This window comes from Vespa mandarinia, chromosome 21 (assembly GCF_050613455.1).
Source record: "Vespa mandarinia isolate Hongniang chromosome 21, ASM5061345v1, whole genome shotgun sequence".
Taxonomy (NCBI): Eukaryota; Metazoa; Arthropoda; class Insecta; order Hymenoptera; family Vespidae; genus Vespa; species Vespa mandarinia.
Window position 1 is genome coordinate 2,305,001 of NC_140830.1, and position 7,226 is coordinate 2,312,226.

Genomic DNA, 7,226 nt, shown 5'->3' on the forward strand with positions numbered 1-7,226 from the left:
TTTGAGTACATCGAACGAAACTAATCATAATGAAAATAATTCGGTCGAATGTATTTTTGCCCTTCTTCTTTTTTTTTTTTTATCATTATCATCGATCACTTCAAAGTCGAATAATTCGATTCACGATAATAGAATTAGGCAATATAACTTTTAGTATCACCAGTGAACGAACAATTTCTTCTAACTAAATCAAGGTTTCCTTCTATGGATCATTCGAAACTTGGAATATAACTCGATTCTAGAATGATAGGAAAATTTTCTTGTTAAAAGATCCTGCGAAAAGTTCTTAAACTTCCTCTTGGCAAACAACAATCATACGAAACGAAAAATAACCTGAGAGTTGTTTTATATAGATAAAAAAAAAAAAAAAAAAAAAAAAAAAAATAAAAAAAAAAAAATAAAGAAAGAAGGAAAAAAAAAAGAAAAGGATAAAGTAAAAAAAAGAAACTTACGATAACATAAGAAAAATTTTAATTTACATTGAAGTATTAAAACCTGAAAAAAAAAACAAAAAAGTGAATTCTTTTCTATTGGATCATATTAAAAATCAAATAATTCGATTATATCGATTATAAGAAAATCTCATTGTAAGATAGTAAAAAGACTTTTGGCTCTCACAGAATCAACAAACAATCAACCAAACGAGAAATTCTCATTGAAGATTCATTCAATTGTCTCTCTCTCTTTCTCTCTCTCTATCCATCTATCTATCTATCTATCTATCTTTATCTTTCTATCCGTTGAAATCACACGAGTATCAGCAAGCTGTATTCGTCGTTAGCGTGGAGACATCGCCGAGCGTTGAATAATTTGTCGCGTCGTAGTCAGCGTAAAGTGCCTTTTGCTTCCTGGTACGCGATCGATCGATCGTCGAAAGCTTATACGAGAGGGGCGAAAGGGGGAAAGGAGAGAAAATAGTCCTCCGTGGCAAGCGCATGAGAGAACACGATTGTAACATTTCTTCTTTTTACCAACTCCAAACAAAAATAAAACTAGAATAACTACACTATTAGATAATTCGTTCCCGAACAAGATATATATATACGTATATATGTATACACACACGCACATATATATATATATGTATACTAGAAAATAAATAATTATATAACTATCGTCTATTAATGTATCTATGTAAACGGCGAATCGAAAGTTATCCAATAATTAATTAAAAACCATTTACTTGTTCTCTTTTTTTTTCTTTTTTTTTTTTTTTTTTTTTTTACTTTTCGACTGACAGGAAAAGAGAGAGAGAGAGAAAGAGAGAGAAAGAGAGAGAGAGTTAATTTTATAAGTTGAACTTTTAACCGCTTATGAAAGTTGTAATAGATTTTACAATCTGACAAAAAGAATGGTCCGAAAGAGAAAAGAAGAATTGCTTTCAAAGAATTGCTTTTCTTTTGGTCCCTAATAGTAGATTTTCTGTGTCATAAAAAAGGAAATTGTTAAATTGCACGCGTGACCATCCCAAGGTGCTCGTTTAGGGGGTTGAAAAAAGGAAGAAAAAGAAAAAAGAAAAGAAAAGGAAAAAAAAAGATCGAAAAAAGAAAAGGACAAAAAGAAACAAATGAAAAGAGAAAAAGAAACGAAAGAATAAAATCAAATGAAGAAGAAATTCGAAGGAACAACAACAAGAAGGAAAACGGTTTAAAAATCCAAGCTCACCTAAGGAGCAGTCATTTCCTTGAAGGAGTGAAGGTGGAAAGGAGAGGGGGCACTGAGGAGTGAGTTATAGGGGAGGGGGGCCGACGGGAGTTAGGGGAAAAGATTTGATGGTAGAGTTTTAAGTGAACGAAGTGAACATGGCCAGGCGACTTTAAAAAGAGGCAAAAGTACTTACTTGAAAGACGTAAAACGAAAGGTAGATGAAGTGAGAGAAAAAAAGGAAAGAAAAGTCGAGTGAGAGAGAAAGAGAGAGAGAGAGAGAGAGAGAGAGAGAGAGAAAAAAAAAAGGAAAAATTTTTCATGAGGCTTTTCAGTAACCGGAAGGATGGAATACGTATACTTTAGTGAAATTGAACGAAAAGGAGTAAAGGGAATAAGGCTGGTTAAAGGTACATATATATATATATATATATATATATATATATATATATATATATATATATAAAGGAATAGAGAATATGTGATGGATGTAACGAACGCAACGTAATATCGTATTTGCTCTTAAGAATGTGGCATTTAAAACAGTGATTGTAAGTTTCTGACCATGGAATGCTTTTACTAGTATCAACTATCTCTCTCTCTCTCTCTCTCTCTCTCTCTCTCTCTCTCTATTTCAACCATGAACGAAGAGGTTTACTTCTCGGTTAGAGAATCACCAGAATTCAAACATTTTTGATATATGTACTATCTGTTCTTTCTCTTTTTTGCTATTTGTATCCCATATATATTTTATATTTATATATGTATATGTGTGTGTGTGTGTGTGTGTGTATATATATGTATATCTATCTGTGTATGCTGTGTGCGATTCGTCGAAGCTATGTTACCAAGCTACAAACTACAAGCTCGTTTGTCCTGTAAACAAAAGAAACGTAATATCATGTGGAACGTTATATATATATATACATATATATATATATATATATATATATATATATATATATAGATCGTACAAGTACATATGTAAAATTCAAAAGCCGAATAACGCGAATCTTCTCAATGTTCTGTTCAAATATTCAACATTTTCGACGTAAGTTCGATCGAGAATACAATTGCGATTGAAATAAACGAATTCAATTTGGTTCATCTAACTCGAAGAGGAAAGTGAATTTAATCGGTAATTCAGTCCTAATACAGAGAGTTGTTTAGTAGTTTACCCAGTTGTTCGCAAATGGAACTATATCTAGTTATACATAGTATAATATATATATATATATATATATATATATGTGTGTGTATGTGTACGTGTGCGTAGATATATACATACATGTTTATATGCCTGATTTTCAATGCGTATTATCCGGCATAATATCTATATATTTTGGAAAATATATTCACGTGAATATGGAGAAACAACGTGAGCACTTGCGTAACTATGTCCTATCGTTACTAAACTTCTCGTCGTATTGTTTATCGATATATCGCAAAAAAGGATATTTCAATTATAAACAGAGATAAAAAGGTTACAACATATTAACGAGTTTAAGGATAAACGTTAAAACGTGTAAATAATTCCAAAAATCGATACAATTCTGCAATACGATATATTAAATACAAATAAACAAAACGTAATGACATATAAGATAGGAATAAAAGATTTTTCTTTTTTTCTTTTTTTTTTCTTTTTTTTCTTTTTCCAAGCTAACAATTAATAATCAATTTTTATTTACCTTTTATCGAGCGATGTTTTTTTTTTTTTTTTTTTTTTTTTGAAACGAATTCGTCATCGTTGTCGTTGTTGTCATTGTCGTAATCTGTCGTTGTTTCTTCTCTCTATCGTGTTTCTATTAATTTTCTTTTCTTATCTTATCACAAATTTGTAAAAAATAATTTGAAGAATGAAAAACTTTTGGTCCATCCATAGAAACATTTCTATGTCGTCTTAACCATGTAGTACGAATGGCCATGAGGTGACGTTCCTTTCGTAGAATATCTTGTACCTGTATAATATCAGAGACATTGATTTAATACCCGATGGAAGTTGGAAGGTGCCTTGGATATGTAACCCAGGTGGAAGCATCGTAAAGACGATACCATAAACTGTAACGTCAGGAATGAACGAATGGCCATGAGATAGGTGAAACCTGAAGGGACAGGAAGGAAGGAAGGAAGGAAGGAAGGAAGGAAGGAACCAAAATCTGATCGTAAAATCTCCGCTACTTCAAAACGTGTAGATTTAAATACGAGAATATATTTTATAAAAATATATATATATATATATGTATTAAATAAATAAATAATAATTATCAAACAAACAATCGAAATGAGTCTCCTTCGTTTACATTAAAATAGATTCGCAGACATCATAACATAGTAGATATATAAAAAAATAAATAAATATTTAATATATATGTATTTAATGTACATACATATATATATATATATATATATATATATATATATATATATATATATACGATTACTTATACGATGTTCCACATTCGATATATCCATATTTACAATATACATAATTACGATGTATTATTATAAAGTATAATATTAAATACATGAGATAATTTAATAGTCATCTTAGTTATATTAATATATATATATATATATATATATATATATATAAAAATCGAGAAATATAATGGATCATTTATTGGAATGTTTTACTTTTTTTCCTTTTACCTTTCTCAATTCTCTTGTAATTTTCTTCTACGATCTCTAAATGAGAATGAAATTAAAATGATTGATCTGACGAAAAAAAAAAGAAAAAAAAAAAAAAAAAGTAATCGAAAAAGTATAATTAGTGAACGTTAATTCTTACGATTGGATAATTACTACGTGACACGATATCGTTGAGATTATAAGTCGTTAAAAAACTTATTATAATAATTTAATATTAACGATACTAACGATGATTTAAGACGGGAGGACGATGGCACGTAGAGATGTTACCTTTTCGAAGTCACATTGAATACTGTCGAAGGGAAAGCTTGTCGAAGCACGTTCGTCTCGTTATCACTCTAATGTAAACAAAAGAAGGTCGACGTTAAGTACCAAACAATTGCGTCGTCACGAGTCTCCCCGATGAATCATACTGTTAGGAATTACTAAACAATAAATGTATGTGTGTGTGTGTGTGTGTGTGTGTGTATGTGTATAGAAAATTGTTGACCTTCATATTACCCAAAACATTATAATATTGTTCGATAAATGAAACATTTAATTTATCATAATATTTTTCCATATATATATATATATATATATATATATGTTTTAACAAAAATATTTCATTATTTATGAATTTATACGTTTGTATTATTGTATAATATTTATATTATTATTTAAATTGAAATTTATAAAACGAGTTCAAATAATTTTTTTAATAAAATAAATAGTTATAATTTATATATATATATATAATAATTTTTAATTTACAATATGGTTATGATTTATATTAATAGAATATAAAATTAATTCAATAAAAATAGCAGACATATAACAATAATTATATAATTATATATATATATATATATATATATATATATATAATTTTATTCAAATTAAGAGCTAAATTATACCGATATAATTATCTAATTTCGATTTAACACGTAATATATATACATATATATATATATTTATATATATATATATATATATATATATATATATATGTATGTATAATTTCTCAATGAATAAAACGTTCCCTTCATAAAAAGAAGATTGCGAGGCACGTCACGCAGATAACATATTCCAAGTATCGATCACATAAAATAGTACACGCTGGAAGCCCGACGAAATTCTTAGAAAGTACCGCCTAGCTAAACGTCGGCCTACTTTTCGTTGCACGAAGTGTATCATTGACTCGAATCATTCTTTTTATAGACTTTGCGGATATTTAATTGTTAAATTAAAACAAAATAAAAAATACATGTTGTTCTATATATAATATATATACATACACACACACACACACACAAAGACAAACATATACATACACGGATATATACGTATATCTGTTTATCAAATAATTTTACACGTTTTTTTGTGGTTAACTCGGTTTTCTTACTACTAACTATATCCTATCGAATCGTACGGAAAAGTCGATAGGAGGAACATCGAAACGTACCAAGTAACTTTACTTTGTACATCAGAATCGATCGATACAAAGTAGATTACGTACTATTTCCTAGTAATAAACGTAACTCAGTTATCGGATGTTTTCTCGCACGTTGCTTCGCGCAAACAAGGCAAAAACGAAAAAAGAAGAAAAAAAAAGAAAGAGAGAAAGAAAGAAAGAAAGAGAGAGAGAGAGAGAAAGAGAGAGAGAGAGAGAAAAAAAATACACTCCCCAATAGAGAGCATTTTCTAAACTAATTTACTTAACTAAAGGATGTAGAAAAATAAATAAATAAAAAAAAAAAAAAAAAAGATAAAAATAAAAAAAAAATCAATAAAAAACGCGTACGAGAGTAGACTAGTATTACCGAAACGCTGAAATTCGAATCCGTTTGACGTTATCGATCGAAAATATTTATTCTCTTTTTTTTTTTTTCTTTTTTTTTTTTTTTTAAATCTGAGTAGTATACATACGTTCATCGTGACAAGGCTATTCGTTTCTTCTCGTATTCGTATATACGTATGTATGTGTGCGTACACGTGCGTGCGTACACGTGCGTGTATGTTAATGCGTGTGTCTGTGTATATGCGTATATGATAGAAGGGTTTTTGAAAAAATATTGCATTTTTCATTCCATCACCCGTCAGGAATTTCATTCTGCGGTCAACCAGTAGAACGATTTGTATACAACAACTCGACACGTACAATACAGTGATAAAGGTAACTGACATTATATTGCATCTAACAAATGGAAGAAGAAATATCGTGGTTATAGAGATTGTTGTTGTTAAATCTTGAGCCACGAACGGACAAGGCACTACTGGTGACGAATAGATAGGTACATAGATATCTATACAGAAAGAGACAGAGACAGAGAGACAGAGAGAGAGAGAGAGAGAGAGAGAGAGAGAGAGAGAGAGAGAGAGAGAGAGAGAGAGAGTGGGAGAGAGAGAGAGAAAAAGAGAGTAACTGAGAAGCTGAAAAGTCTTTCTGAAGGTCACCAGGATATATTTTCAACCACACGTATTGTCAAATAGAAAGTCTGAAAGAAAGCTAAAGGAACTGAGTATGTTTCATTGGTTTAGGACATAGGTACCTGCTAGGCCACCTCACAGAGGTATATGAGAGTTATATGGGTCTGCCGCATGAGACGTCTGAATCGCGTGGGATCACTTACCGCACGATTTCAAAAGGATTTTACGAAAGGTACAGGATTAAGAGCACCGATCTCGTCACAAGAAAAAAAATCTTACGAAGGAAACACTATTACCTCTATCAAATATTTTCCATATGGAAAATTTTCAATGATCCGGAATGATTTTATATACCCGTCGTCGTTGTTTCTTTTCAACTACGACGACGTCGTCATCTATACTTCGAATGTCAGATAAAAGATAGATTGGATTTCTTTTTTTTTTTTCTGTTTTTTCTTTCTGTTTTTTTTTTTCTGTTTTTTTTTTTTTTTTTTTTTTTTTTTTTCACGAAAACCAACAAC

General features: G+C 30.0%; 1 long non-coding RNA gene across 1 annotated transcript; it reads right to left on the bottom strand.

Moving 5' to 3' along the window:
* Positions 1–2,179: 2,179 nt before the first annotated feature.
* On the bottom strand, positions 2,180–6,536 carry LOC118444030 (uncharacterized). Its single transcript, XR_004838851.2, has 4 exons — positions 6,205–6,536; positions 4,525–4,634; positions 3,336–3,605; positions 2,180–2,520 (listed from the first exon to the last, which is right to left on the bottom strand). It is a non-coding gene; the product is annotated as an uncharacterized LOC118444030 (long non-coding RNA).
* Positions 6,537–7,226: the final 690 nt, after the last annotated feature.